Consider the following 16,666-nt stretch of genomic DNA (forward strand, 5'->3'; position numbering starts at 1 on the left):
TTTTTCATCCCTGTCTAAGGCATGGCTCAAATTTGGACATAAATAGCTTAGAGATTGCTTACAACTCGCCTCATAGAACTCGGAGATGGATTGTGTTGTGATCAGAATAAAATGTTTAACACCTGGTTTGGAAGGAGATTGGTAGAGTTGGCCAACTGGATCATTATCCAATGTGATGCAATTGGCATCAGAGCCCTAGCTGCATTGTCATTGAGCTTAACACTCCCCTTTAGCAGTGCCTTTCCCTGCTTGTCTTTAAAAAATTGTGGAATTATCTCAGCTCTGAAAGCATGAGTGAAGCCGTGGCAAATGCTTCAGCTCCCCTTGTAATAAATGCCATTGACAAGACATTGGTCCATATCGACCCTCTTCTGTAACTCCCTTTCTCCAAATGTGTGCAGATGGGTGGTTCTTTTGTTTCCTGGTTATGACTCATGTGCTCTATTTAAATGAGTGCTGTTTGTTGGGCTTCAGAGTTGATGCCATAAACCAAATGCACTGTCCAAGGTTGGGTGTTTTATGGAGCTCTTACACTTCACAATATATTCTTCTCACTGTTAGGAGCTGAGTTGGAAAGGTGGTTTGAAACAAGTTAAAACGTAAAACGTTCATTCTTATTTGCCTCTTACTCTCAGACTCTATGCCAATCCCAGCTTCCCTAAAGCTGGAGTTAGCTTTCTGCCTGCTAGATCTCGCTTGGGCACTGGTGTTCATTCCCAGGTGTCTACTCCATCCACCCCCCCACTCTTTTTTTAAATCAGTGAACTCATGTGGCAGATGGTGTAAATGACTCAGGATATCATTTTGGAATCAATATATTTAAAATGCTTTTTGCCTTTGCCTCTTCCCCCAAAAGGATTGTGCAGCCCCCTTTTTGATGTTGCACCTGGAAGCACTGAAGGTTGCTTTCTATGAGAGTGATATTTTTTGGTGGTGATTTCAGTTGAAAGTCTCTGCTTTTTATTCTCAATTGGATGACCAATAAAATGAAGCTTTTGACTTTTTACCATCACTAACTAGTGTCATGGTACAGTGGGGAAATTACTGAATTTATGTTAAAGCACCTATGATTCTTATTCTGGCTTAGCTACTTAACAACCTGTGTGATTTTAAATAAAAATTTTTCTCTCCCCTTCTCTTCCTAGCTTTTGTCTTTTTCTTCTCCTCTTTTCTCGTTTTCATTTATCTTTTCTTTCTGCACCTCTCCCCCCTCCTTTCCTCTTTCTTTTCCTGTTTGCCATACCCATAAATTTGTGATAGACTTTGTTACTCAGGGAGATGGCTCATAATTCCTTTTTGCCTAATGAAGGAAGGCATCGTGGAGGAAGTGGGTTTTGAAGGAAGAGAGGGATGCTCTCTTTTACAGCTTAGCAAAGGAAGAATATTGGAGATGGGAGACTTGATAGGGCATAATGTGGAATCATGTTAAGGAAATTAATTTATAGCACTTTTGGGACTCAGAAATATGTGCACACAATTTAAAATGCTAAACACTTTTTATGGACAGTTGCATTTATAAGATTTCACATGTGAATATGAGCAGGTAGGTGATACAATGAATAGAATGTTAGGTCTGGAGTCAGATTAATTTTCTTGAGTTCAAATCTGGCTTTACATACTTACTACATGTGTGACCCTAGCCAAGTCACAAATGGGGTCACAAAGAGATGGACATGGCTGAGAGATGACTGAACAACAACAAATCACATATGAATGGAAAGATGCTTTCCCACAGCACTCTACAAATAACTATCTTAAAACTTAACTGTGATTCATTATATACTACATTATTCTCTTTATACTGCATTATTCTTTGTTCCCTTTTTAGGAAAAATCTCTGATTCTGTGATTTCTAACATTTTTCCTATTCATCTAACAGCTGTCATAGGATGAGTGTAAGACTTTTGATTAAAAGGTGTTGGGATTATCACAGTACTAGTAGTCTCTAATTTCAAAATTGATTGTATTCCAAAAATACAAAAATATTGGAGGCCTATTAGAAATTCCACTAAAGTCCCATCTTGATATCTTATTGGAGTGTATAGATGACCTCTATGTGCTTGAATTCTATTCCAGTAGAATGCAGACTGCTGGGTCTTGCCAAGAAGGGACTGAATCTGGGCCTGAGACAGACTATGTTTGTCTGTTGTCTGTGAATCTGTCTGGTTCAGTGAGGCTCCTTACCAAGTTGGCAATATGATAATAGTTTTTGTTTTCTTTTTTCTTTTTCTTTTTCTTTTCTTTTCTTTTCTTTTTTTTTTTTTTTTTTTTTTTTTTTGGTGTAGCAACTCTTGAATATGAATTAACAAGTTACATAGGGAATATTCATACCAATAAAGTCAAAATTCTCTGAGGTATTAGTAATTGTTATAGTTAATAAATTAGTTAAAACTCTAGAGAAATGGAAATTGTTTAACCAAATCCATAGTCAGAGCACTCCGTGATTAGTAATACTGGCTATGTGACCATGGGCAAGTCACTTAATCTTGTTTGCTTCAGTTTCCTCATCTGCGAAATGGAGAAAATAACATTTACCTTGCAAGATGATTGTGAGGATCAACTGAGTTAATAATTATAAAGTATGCAGCACAGTATCTAATACATAGTAAATACTAAACAGTTGTTAGCCAAGTCAATGATTATTATTATTATTAGCCTTCTACCATTCTTTTAGTAATGAACCTCACATAGCATTTAGGAAAGTTTTTATGTTCACAAGTTTAGAAAAGATCTTTTTGGAAGTTAAACATATATCAACCTAACTACTGATTAGGCATACTTAAAAATCCTAATATTCAATATTAAGCATTTGATGAAAACATTTAGATTAGAAACAAAATTTATGCTGTCAAGTACATTTCAAGTGCTTTCATCTTTCTTTTTTCTTCCTCTTATAGTTTAATTTTGCTTTCTTTTATGTGATTTTGTGAAGATTTTCTCAAGGGAAATTCTATAACTGGACTTGACTTTTTCTCCCAATTCTTATACTTAAAACAATCACTTAGCTTCCTCCTCCTTTTCTCCTTTTTTCATCCTGTTTTTTGAAGGTTGGAATATCACACATAAAAATGAAATGAGTTTTCAAGGACAATAATATTATAACTCGCTTCTTAGTTATATCAGACAGAGATTTGGTATTTGTTAATGATCACTTTTCAATATTTGTTGAAATTAATTTCATTTGAATATTTCATAAGATTCATGGCATGGTTCAGTGTAGTAAACTTCCCTCATTTTTTTTCTTCCAAGTAACACAGGATTGTCCCATTATCATAGTAGATGCAATCTTCCATTGCCTGAGATTAACAGAGGTCTTTGGGATAACTGCTTTGCCTAGAAAGCAAAGATCACATCCCTGCCTCCTTCCCAGTTTCTTGGCCTAGAAAGAATCTTGTGGTAGCTAGTCTGAGTTCTTTTACTCTTGGAGAGTAACTTGTACTGTAATATTTTAGGACATAGAGAGAGGAACAGAACAATTTTCCAAGTTATTGGGTATTTTCAAGAACAACCCCTATTTTTTTCAGTTAATCAAAGTTCAAATCAAAGTCAACAAAAATGAGACCAAAACAATTTGTTTCAACTGTCATTGAATGCAGTGCAGCAGTAACTTTGGATCTCAGTTCTGGCCTGGGTTGTTATCATTATCCTCAGATGGAGTAGGCTTAAGACTCAGATAAGTTATATTGTGTTTGTGTGTGTGATAAATAAGCATTTATTAAGTACTTTGTGTCTGGCATTGTACTGGGTATACAAATATAAACAAACAAAAAAGCCCATTTCCTAGACTTAAGGAGCTTGAGTATGGGAGGAGACAACACAAACTCAAAAGGGATGAAGAAAATGAGTGGGGAGGGAATAGTTTTGAGGTCTAGAAAGTACTTCTAACACATCAGAAAGGGTGGCTAACCTGTACACTTCCACAAGATGAAATCCTTAAGAGGAATCACCAATGGCCAAAGGGGGCCATTATATAGTAAAGGAACATTCAGGGTGAGCAATCTATTGGAACTGAAAGATATTCCAAGATGATCATAGAATAAAATGAAGACATCAGCAAGAACTGGAGAAAGATTTTGTGAAAGAGGTAGAATCTTGACCTGGGGAATGAAGTCTGAGTAGAAAAAGTACACATACTTTGTGGATATTGTAATGCCAGAGAAACTGAGCAAGACAGAGATGAGAGAACAATTTAATAGTTTATTATATGGAGAGATTTATATATATATATATATATATATATATATATATATTTAAATGGAGCATTGATCCCTTTTGACTAAGGGATAGCAGGCTGAGAAGGAGAATATAGCATGATCTTTGCTCTTCATGTTCCAAGCAGGAATGTGAATGCATTCAACATAAGATCACAAGACAAAGATTTAAACTTTATCCCTAATTAGGGCACTGACTTATGTGACCCTTGGCATGCTACCTTATCATCATGGAACACCAAGCTTTGAATGGGAAGATGTTTACCAGCTCTACACTTTTGGTCATATTTGTTTGTTTTTCATTCAGATTGGAGATTTCTTTGGTAGGCAGACTTTTTGTTGAGAAAGACCCCAGTTCCAATCCAGCCTCAGACACTTACTAGCTATGTGATCATGGGCAAGTGACTTAACCTATTACTTCAGTTTCCTCATTTGTAAAATGGAGAAAATAATACCTTGCAGGATAGAGTTGTGAGGCTTAAACTCATTTAAGCCTATAATAACTGCACAGTGTCTGTCATACAGTAGGTGCTCTATAAATGTTGTTATTATGATTGTGATTATTGCTATTAGCCTAGGGAAAAGTCATCTGGAATGAGATTGTGAAAAATTTCCAGGAAAACCAATTATATAGGTCTATTTACTTGTCATTTATTCTAGAATACAATAAATTTGCTTTAATTATTTTTTAAATTTAGTAATGTCCATATTTTAGTGTAACCTGCTTTAGACCATTCTTTTCAAGTTTCCTTTATGAAACATTTGGGTCATATTCATTTTAATTATTCAACATTAAAAGGAGCACTGGAGGAAGGATTATTTAGAAGTTGATGACTGGGGAATTGGCTAATCAGAATTTTAGAGAAGTTACCCGGTGTAACACACTATTTATTGTTGCATTTATAACAATTCCTCTTGTTGCCATCTAGCCTCGGGGTATGATAAAAGGCATTTTAAAATGTTGTAGTCCAAATCACCACTAAATCCTTTTATAAAACAGAACAAAAAATCATCTTAAGAGCAGCAGAGACAGAGCCTCTTCAGAATGCTGGAATGGATCTTATCCCCATCTGAATGTAAAAGGTTTGCAGACCTGCTCTTCTAAGCAATCATATGGTTGTAAAATGAGGCATTTGGATTAGATAGCGGCTGAGATTCTTACTAACTCTGGACCTACAATCTTAGGAGTTCCTATGGGTATCTTAGTACACTGAGTGTGATGGTAGGAGGGAAAAGAAAGAGGTCAGGGTATTCTACCATAAGACACTCCTCATGGAAAACGCTACTGGTTTTCTGATTAAATCCCTCGAAGAATTATCAGGAGCCTCTGGATCAAATGCTGTTATCTTAAGGGTTTTCACTATTTGGTACACAAGTGCTAAGTTCCACATGAAGCTTTTTTTTTTATTCCTTTTTCATCTTTCTGCTCCTTAGTTATTAATGTTCTTTCTTGAAATTACTTTGAAGTCTTTTATATGCTTTGTAATTACTCATCAATGTACAAGTAGAATTGGCTCAAACTGATGTCTCTCTAAGGTAACTACAATCTTTCTAGTTAGATATCAATGCATTATGCTTATTGATTGAGTAATTCTTGAACTTTTGTAGGGACAGAACCTCTCCCTCACTTTAAATCCAATTGTGATGCAATCTTGAATCAAAATCTTTTCAAATGATTTTATCAAATAATAATACTTCCAATAGCACCAAATAAGAAATGAGAAACTTATTCAAAGTATCTTAGTTCAATTTTGTTATAAATCTAGCAGCATAATACGCCATATACTTAATGAGGACATGATTGTTTACTATAATCAGGAATGTTACTCATCTTCACAATCATTTTCATTTCCCCCCTTTACTTATATAAACTTGAGTTTGGGAAATAGTTTCACTTCATTGCATTTTTGATTTAAAAATATGAGCCTTGTTTTCTAATTACTTAATTTGCAATTTGCCAGAACCTGGAGACTATTTTTAAGAATTTAACAAAACACTCATTGTATATCAAAATCACAGTAAGCAAATCCAAACCAGAGATAAACATTATCATATTTATGTATTTGGCTTTTGATACTTAAACTTAGTTTTATGTATGGATTTTTTCTTTATAATCTTGGATAAAAACACTTATGCCTTCTTATTCTATTAATAAATGGGTAAAATGACTGCATTTTTCCAACCTCCAAAAAAATTCTTTCCTTACAATGATGTCACAATAATCTTCCCAAGGTGTAAGTCTGGCCATTCTACTTCCCTATTTAAAAATCTTCAATATCTTTTTATTGCCTATAAAATAAATGAAACTCCTCTTTGTTGATTCGTTTAAATAATGCCTGGTTCTTCATGACTCCAATTGGTGTTTCTTGTCAAAGATTCTGGATTGGTTTGCCATTTCTTTTTCAGTTCATTTTACAGGTAAGTTAAGATACAGATAAGCCACAAATATAGCTAGGTTCGAGGTCAGATTTGAACTTGAAGATGAGTCTTCCTGATTCCAAGTCCAGCACTCTCTCCACTGTATCAGCTTGCTACCCCCTTTTTCCTTATATTGTCAATATTATGTCCCTGATTTTCCCACTTACTCTTTCGCTCCTCTTTCTTTTACTATCCTGGGAAGGTTGTGGGGACAGTGGCAGATCTGACCTCAAATCCCATTTCCTCTATGTAAAACTTCTTCTTCTCTAGGCAGTTCTGATGCTGGTCAGAGGTATCTTTACCCATTCCTATCCCTACCACCATTCCACAAGAAGTGGAAGACACTGATTCTATCCAGTCATGAGAAGTAAAGAGAATGTAACTAGAGAAGAAGTGGGGAAGAGAGTCATGCTTCTTTTCTATGCATTTTGTATGTTGGACAAGTAACAGAAATCTTTCCACCATTTTGTTTTTCAATGGTCTTCAACATTTTGTATTTTTTTCTGGTTCTGTTATTTGTGTTGCTCTTGCCTCTCCAACTATATTGTAAACTCCGGAAGGGCAGGTACCATTTCTTATCCTCCCTACACCTTTCTTGTTGTTTCCTCCCATGATACATCAGTTTCTATTTCAATTTTGGTTTAGAATGCTTTATAATTCTGGTTTATATTCAGGAAAAGCTATCCATATCAGACAGTAGAACTCAATGGCTTGTTGGACCAAATGACATTGTTGAGAGCAAATTTAGGATGAATTAAAAATTTCAGAGCTAGAAAGAAATTCAGGTTGAATTTTGAAATTCAGTATAATTCTTGTCCTATTGGAATAACCAGCATGAAAGAACATAAAATCATATATTTCGAGTTGGAATAATTCAATCTCATTTTAATAAATGAAGACACTAAAGTCCAATGCAAAGTTAAATGACTTGTTCAATATCATACAGATAACGGAGGGAAGATTTGATTCCATTGTTCTTTTCACTGTAGCATCATAGGACCAAAGAATCTTAAAGCTGGAAAGGATCACTGAAATCTAGTTCAATTCTTAATTTATTAAAAAAAAGGAAACTGAGTCTGCTAGATGTGGAGCAATTTTCTTGAGCTCACACAGCTGGTTATTGGTAGCACTGAGACTAGAATTCATCTTCTGTGACTCGATGATCATTCATTCACACCATACCATGCTACCTCTTTCTGAGGAAATATTTCTGAAGAATGGTCTGTATCCAGGGTTCTGCTGAAGACATCCTGAATTGGCTTAGGAGATCTGGTTGTTAAATATTCAATATGAGTATTTTTATTTTAAAAATCAGCAAATGTTACATGTTGAAAGTTGCTTTATTGTTTTGTTGATTGCCTAGAATTAAGAAAATGGAGAAAAATAATTCAGATTAAATTAAAATATTTGTCATTTTTGGAAAGCCATTTGTTAAACATTTATCATCACTCTCCTGTCTTTATCCTCAGAGTAATCCAATTGTGTTAATATTTACACATTATACTAATTACTCTTATGATTTTATTTAGAGGCCTTGAGTCATGCTCATCTATGAAATTATTGAACTAACTCTTGCTTTTCTAATTGGAAAATTCAGTGAATGTGAAGAATATACTCATCTTTCTCAGAATCTGGAGTTCCCCCATCCTCCACCCTTTTTTGTGTATTTAGCCCTGATATTTTCATTCATCACTTGTCATTTTTTCCAAATCTTACAAATAGACTAGCTGGAATTAATCATCAATAAATTAGTTCAAGCTTTGTTTAACACAACAACATAAGCTCTTGGCTGCTAACAGCTCCTCCTTTCAGTTTGGAAAGCAATGGCTTTTAAAACAGATTTGCACAGTCCAGGTAAGTTTATTGATAATTCAACCAAGTTCCTAGATTTTCTTGTGTTTTTTTTTTTTTCCTTCCAATCTCCTATTTTGTTTCTTAGAAACTGTCAAACGTTTGTGTGAAATGCTTCCTTCTTTCAAAACTAACAATTGCATGCCTAAGGGCAGAATAAAAATTTGTCCTTGGTCTTTTCTGCTGATTTTTAACCTATATGATGAAAAGATGTTAGCTTTGCTTATAATACATTTCTAATTTTATATCACTTCAATCCTCATCACTTTCTTCTGAAGTAGACAGTATAGATTTATACAATCCACAGACAGATTGGCAATACTTTCCATCTGCCTGAACTGTGAGATTTGTTATTTGGGAAAGTGTTTATTAATGAATAGGACACAAATTACATCCATCAAACATGTCATTGTCTTTAGTCAAAAATGCTGCTGTTGCTACCACTCCTAAGCATGATATTCTTCCTTTCCAGATGAGGGCTGAACTTTTTTGATTTAGGACTTATCAAATATAATAATTGGAGGACAAAGACCATATCCTTTTTGTATTTCTTCAAATGAAGCAGACAACAGGGTTTTTGCTCCCTTTCCCATTCAGTTCTACCTAAATCCCTTCAGGAGCTTTTCATTTGAGGTCTGTAAATTTGAAAAAAAATTATAGTTGTATGTTTTATAATTATTTGTATAATTAGTTTATTTTATACCTTTCAGAACATGATTCTGAGCAGAAAACTCTAATATTCTGGTAGAGTCAGATCAATTCTTTTTTTTTTTTTTTTTTTAATTTTGAGAGGTAATTGGAGTTAAGTGACTTGCCTGGGGTCACACAGCTAGGAAATGTTAAATGTGAGGCTGGATTTGAAAACTCGGGTCCTCCTGACTCTAGGGCGAGTGCTCTATCCATGTGACATCTAGCTGTCCCAGTCAGACCAATCTTAACAAAACTTCTGACTAATGAAGCAGGGGCAGAGTGACAGAGCAGAAAAAACTTGGGGTAGAATTAGGTCTCTGGATTCTTGATTGCTAACTTCAGCTCTAGCACTAACCAGAATTGCTTGTCATTGTATGTTGTGCTATGTCATCCACACAGTGAAGTAAAGAGACCCAGTCTGTTTTCTGGACTCTTAAACATCATATATACATTTTGGGCCTGAAATTAGACAAAATGTAAACAACTACATGTATCAGTTACAAAGAAAATATCATTTTATCCATCCTGCAGAATAATTCATAAGACATTTAATATTTAAAAATATCTGAGTAGCAACTTGCTCTTGGACCTTTCCTATTTGAACTCCATCAAAAAAAAAAAAAAAGATGAGAATGAGATAAATGATAATAAGAGCAAAAGTAACTGACATTTATATGTGTCAGTTAATAGCTAGATAGTATTGCCTACAGGCTTAGATGTTGGGACTATTTAAGGGAAGTCCTAAAAGTATTCAGTGTCTTCAATGTGTGTGAAATCTAGATACAGAAGCAGAGCCAAAACAGTTAAATAGTTAGAGAGCTATAATATGACAGCATATAATCAAAGACCACATAATTGAAGTTTGGAACAGATTTAACTGTAGAAATATGGAGAATGAAGTCATGGAAAATATGAGATAGTAGTATGACAAAATGGTAAATGAAAATGTAGGTGGTAAAAAAAATTTAATGGTAAATAAAAATGGTAAATAAGAGACAGTAATAAGTGAGATTAATAATTGGAAACAAGTTCAAATTTCTAAAAGGGTTATCTATAAAGGCAGAAGTGGTGGATGCAGGTGGAAGATGCATATCTAAGATGCATGGTCTTTGGGGAAATTCATTTGGAGCTAACCTGGGAAGAAACTTTGGAGTTTGGGAGACAAGATAGCTTAAGAAAAGACTCTAGAATACTGTTGTTAGGGAATCCATTTGGGAAGAGAACAGGGCAGGCTGGACTGGGGAAAGCTCAAATGGAATGAAGAAAGGCCTTTTGGATTCCATCTTGGCTGGAGCACCATGTTATGGGCCCTGATGCTGAGGAAGCAGGGGCATGGGTGTGGAGATGCTAGTGTACTAGTGGAAAAAAATCTCTCCTGGATGTTGGTGGCCTGGAGGCAAAGGTCCTGTCATTCTACTATAATTAAGGCACTGACACAAAATGGTATGTCTGATTTGAAAAAGGTTCTCATATCTGAGATTTATTATCTGAGGTTTTATAAAAACAGGAGGATGGCAAAGTTATTCCCTTCTAGCAGGGAAGAGGAATGAACGTCAAACTTTTAGCCATTAGGGACTTCTCCGTCTTCTAATTTGCTTTAATATTATAAAGTATCTTTCCATCATGGCTTTGGATATATATATATATATATATATATATATATATATATGTATATAATCTGTGTATATAAAGACTATTTCAAGAAGCAGCTAAGTCATTTAGACTTTAATTTCCCAGGTGTTATGTCAGCTTGTCTAATTTGAGCAAAGTGCAACAGGTGCACATATTTTTAGCTTTTATGACAAGTATTGTATACTTATCCTCAGGAGTCCTTGCTTGGATAAGAGACATTGAAATAGTGCCAAGCAGAAAAGTTACCCACAGCAGTATACTTGTTTTAAGAACAGTAAAACTAATGGCAAAGAAAAAAAATTCGCTTTACCCATAACAGAGACAATGGCAAAGCCAAACCTTTTCTGGGTTTTGTTTATGAATGGAGGTTATAGTTTTAGAGAAAAGGGGTTCATTTTCAAAGCAGAGACTGTGTGGCTATAACAAATGGCATGAATACTATTTACAGATGCTTAAAGAGAGGAGAAAATAGCTTTCCTTAGAGGTGTTTCATGTACTCCTTGTATTCCCTACAGAGACCTTCCCATACCAGGTGAGGCTTTCGAAATCCTTTAATTAACTTGTATCAAAGAGAATGTATATAAAGGGAACTCTGTAAAGATTTCTTTAATTAGTGAATTTCTTCAAGGTTCACAAACATCCATCAGTAAAGTGGCTGATGGGCTGCCAGTGTCCTTGGTGGTATACTTAGTCAATAAGCTATTCATGACTCTAGCAAGTACTTAGGTTTTTACACCAATGGGAATTTTGTGGACAATTTCCCTTTGCTATCCCCAGTTACATGGCCAGAATCTATAATCTTCTCTGTCATGGAGAAACAAAGTGCTGAGTTGAGCAAGAAGGCTAGCAGGATTTTCAGTGGATGCATTAATAGCTCTGCTAAGAAATTGTGGTCACCAACATATTATTATTATTCTTTTTAATGAGTCTAAGAGAGGTTGTACTATTCATTTATTTGAACATTTTCATTTTGAATACCATAGATGGTTTTAATCCAAAATCATTTAGCTTTTACTCTAATTTCAAGAATCACATGCGTTTCATTCCATTTTCAAAGTGCTAATAAAGCTTGGGAGAAAGGACTCTACTCCCACCATAAATCAAAAGTTAGCAGACAAAAGGTCAAAATACCCAAAGCCACAAGAACATTAACACTTTGGATATAAAGATTTCTTAAGAAACTAATGTTGGCTCTCACTTTAGATAAAGCAGACGCCTTATCTTTGTGAGTTTACAAAATGGAGCCAAACTAGACCTGTAGCCACTTTAACTAAACCAAAGCCTGGATCTTTTAGCAGCCTAGAGTCATTAAAGCTTTCAGAAAACCTCCCAGGAGCCAATGTGCTTGCTTAAGTATATGCTGTAAAAAGTCCCAGAGATTTACAAGGAACTGCTCCATGCTAAACTAGGCACCATCTGATAAACAAGCAATTTTAGCTCCAGGCTAAATGATGCTCTTTGAGGCTTTGATTTACAATGCTGGAGATGATATATTTGTAGGTCTAGGATAGGTTCTGTTGTGGACCTGCTGTGATTACTCATCCATGAGCAGAAGTCAGGGCTCAAATCTTCAGCAAGGAGGTCAGAAAATTGCCAGTGGAACAAGAGAGGTTTGATAAGGTTTATTGAGATGCTAAATGTATAAAAAAACCTTATTAAGCAGGCATTTTTGAACACTTCTTAAGCTTTCTAGGGACTAAGGTTTTAGTTAGTCTGCTTTTAGAGGTATTTTAAGTCCAAGAGATAGGAAAATAACCTGTAAAATTGGCCTAGTGGTCTAATTTTTCTTTCATTAGATTTTGAAAACAGTCCATGCTTACTTTATTATTGCTGACATTTAAAAAATAGGAAATTGTAATTGAACACTTATGTATATGCTAGAAAGCTAAGAATCTGAAAAGCAACCTTAAAAAAATTAATTTACTAAGAAGAACACTGAGAAACAGATTTGAAACTTTAGAAAGAGCTCAGATCCAATTTAGGTACTGGAAGAATTGCTTCTAAAACTTACAGGCACTCCCTGTATCTGCTTCCAAACTGAAATAGAAAGATAGCCAAGAAATACTTTGGCAAAACAATTTACCCCTGTGCTCTGTGTCCTGAATGTGCAGTTTTGCACAATGATGAAAATAACTAATAGGATTAAAATGGAATGGGAAGGTTCCTTCTTGCCAAAGGCCACTCTCTGCCCTGTCCCATAACTGGCCAGGTTTACAGATTCAGGAGGAGAGGTTTGGGGAATAATTACATGACCTCATTTAGATCTCCCTTCCCTCTACCCATCAGTAATTTCTCAAAGCATTACCTATGCTCCAATTCATTCTCTTACCTCTCTAACCTCAATCTAATAGCCATTTCATCTCTATATTCTTGTCTACTCTTGAATCCCGTCCTCTTGTTCTATTACAGCTTTTCTTTTGCTAAACCTTTGTCTCTGAATCATTCCCACCATCTGTCTCTTTGGCTTCTATGCATGAGCTGCTGAATGAAGCTGCAGGAAAATATTTTTAATTTGGTACATTAGAAATTCATTTTCTACAATCTCAATGGGGTTCTCACTACAGCAAGGCAATCCAAGTTATTGTGTCTTAAGCTGTTTCTTTTTTTTTCTTTCTGTGACTTATTTTTAAAGTTAAACTTAATTTTTTTCAATTAATAAATTTATTTTCTTTTCCTCAAATAGACACTCCCACATTAGAAAAAAAAGAAAAGTAAAATCAATTCCTACATTGGTTAAGTTTAAGAAACATTTGTTTTATCTTACTCCATCTTGAATCTATCGGGACGTGCATTCATACTTTATTATGGGCCCTCTGAAATCATGACTAGTCATTGCAGTATTTTTCTTTATAATATTTTTGTAACCATATAAATTGTTCTCTTTCTTTTGCTCAATTCACTTTGTATCAATTTATACAAATCTTTCGAGATTTCTCTAAAACTGTTCTTTTCATCATTTCTCTTGGTATGCTATTATATTCATATATAATAATTTGTTCAACCCCTTAATTTCCAATTTATTATTATGAAAAAAAAGCTTCTATAGTTTTCTATTTATAGTTTCTTTTTCATTTTCTTTGATCTTTTTGGGGTTTAAGCCTGGTGGTGGTATCACTGGGTCAAAGTGTACACCTAATATATTAATCCTTAGTTTTTCCATCTGTAAAATGAGAAGATTGGACCATGTGATTTCAGAAATTTCTCTCTATACAAGTCTTTAAGTCAGAATGTTCTAAGCAGTGCCTTTCCCCCAACTCCTTTTTTGAGTCTCTATAATTCTTATAATTCCTGTACTCGAATTAAAATCTTGTCTAAAGGTAAGACAAATTCATTTTCACTAATATGTAAAGACCCCAAACACCAGCGTTCCAGAGTTGAAAAGGACCTTAGAAGTCATTTAATCTAATCCATGAATTTTCCAGATGAGGAAACTCAAGATCACACAATTGCTGACTTTTTAGCTGAATTGGGACTAGGATGCAGATCTCCTAATTCCCAGAGCAGAGTTCTTTCCACTCTTATCACCTTGTCTCTGATACTGAGTATGCTCCCTCTCTGAAGGAGACAAAAAATGGAGTTCCAATGACAGAATTTCTGGCATCCTTGATGGTTGTTGTTCACCCTTCAATTTTGTAGAGGTTCAATGATGTCACAGGTGTGCCATGACTTGTGGGTGAATTGGATTTAAGTGAGGTTCAGTTGTACAATGTTGTCAGCTTCATTCTCTTTTCCAGAGTTACTGAAGTCCAGTGCCGAGACAAGAGTCAAGATGACTGGAAATGGCTTGGAATGCAGTGGAAGACTTTGGTGTCTTCTGGGAAAAGCTCTTTCTTGTCTTTTTTTTTGGAGGGTGGGTTAGGGATGGGTAGACATAATTCCCTGTGTTTCTCAACATGTAGAAAGCCACCCATGTGCAAGGTCCACACACCTTTTTGGTGCTCAAATTAACAGGTAAGACTTCAACAAAAACTTTATTAAATAGTTGATAAGCTCATCTCCTCTGCTGGATCATCATTCATTTCCTACTTTCCCCTTAGCAAGACTGTTCCCCAGAGTTCTGTCTTGAGCTCTCTTCTCTCTCTGCATATGTTCTCATCAGTTCCCATGGGGTCAAGTATCATTTTTATGCAGATGACTCCCAAATCTGTACATGTAGCCCTAATTTCTCCCCTGAACTTCAGTCACACATCATCAACTGCCTGCTGGAGATCTCCTCCTGTTTGTCCCTCAAACATCTCAAACTCAACAAGTCCAAAATAGAAGACATCTTTTTTCCTAAACCTGATATTTCTCTAAGCTTCCCCATTCAAAGCACCAATATTCTTCCATTCACTCAGGTTCATGACTTGAAGTCATCCTTGGGTCTTCCTTCTTCTGAGCAATCAATTGCTACATCTTGTCTGTTCTATTTCTATGACACCTTTTTGAATATACTCTGTGGTTTTCTTTCTACAGCCACTGTCCTAGTTCAATTCTTCCTTGCTTTTGTCTAGACTACTGCAATGTGCTGCTAGGTGGCACAGTGGATAGAGTACTGGGTCTGGAATCAGGAGTTCAAATCCAACCTCAAATACTTACTAGCTGTGGGAGCCTGGGTAAGTCACTTAATCTGTTTGCCTCAGTTTCCCATCTGTAAAATGAGCTGAAGAAGGAAATGGCAAACCACTCCAGTGTCTCTGCCAAGAAAACCCCCAATGTGGTCAAGAAGATTCAGTCACCACTGAACACCAAAACAACACTGCAATAGAATCCTAACTGGCTTCTTTCAAATTCATCCTCTGCACAGTTATCAAGATAATCTTCTTTAGATGAAGATCTGATCATAAAATGTGGATAATAATAGCACCTACACCCCTTAGGCTATTTTGAGGAGGGAAAAGAATACTGATAAAGTCCTTAGCCAACATTTTTTATTAATTTTAAAGGTTTGCAATCATGTAACTTTCTTATCCCCAAACCTTAGTTGCTTTCCATTGTCTACAGAATAAAATACAAATTTCTTAGGTGTTTTTGAAATCCTCTATTATCTGGGTCTCATTTACTTTTCCAGGCCTATTTTATATTATTTCTAGTTGTAATGGACGATAATAGACTTACATCAATTTTCTACCTCATATTTTAATGCATTCAAGCAAGCTATTTCCCATCTAAAGCATACATACTCAGAATCTTTGTCTTCCTTCAAGGCTCAACTCCGATGCTCTCTTCTCAGTGAAACCTTCTCCTTGTCAATTCTCTCCATCTCTCCAGCTTTCTCTGACTTTCTGTGTCAATTTTTAAATCTCTTTCTCTTCCTCCCTCCTTCTCTCTTTCCTCCTCCCTTCCTGTCCCCCAAGTTTAGCTCCTACTATTCTTGTATGTATATGCTTTTGCATGTGTGTGTGTGTGTGTGTGTGTAACATTAAAAGGCAAACTCCTTAAGGGAGAAACTGTTGTTTGCTTATCATTATTTCCTCAGAACCCATCATAGTACATTGCATGCAGTAGGTGGTTAATAAAAAATTGTTAAATTAATAGAGAATGAAAAAGATTATGATTTGATAGAGTTACAAAAATGTTATAAATGAAGGGTTCCTTAAAGATGATTTAGTTCAAACAGTATTTCATGGTGGCCAAGGCCCTGGACTTGAAGTCAAGAAGACTTGGATTTAAATTGTGCTTCAGATAATAGGTGGGAAAGTCACTTAGTCTTGCTGTGCCTTGGTTTCCCTTAACTGCAAAATAGGAAATTGAACGATGGTTTATAAGGTCCTTTCTGGCTCTGAATCTTTCTTTTTAAACATTCTATTTTATTTTTAAAAAAATTTTCTGAAGCAATTGGGATTAAGTGACTTGCCCAGGATCACACAGCTAGTAAGTATTAA

The sequence above is a fragment of the Sarcophilus harrisii genome, chromosome 3 (genome assembly GCF_902635505.1).
Source record: "Sarcophilus harrisii chromosome 3, mSarHar1.11, whole genome shotgun sequence".
Lineage (NCBI taxonomy): Eukaryota > Metazoa > Chordata > Mammalia > Dasyuromorphia > Dasyuridae > Sarcophilus > Sarcophilus harrisii.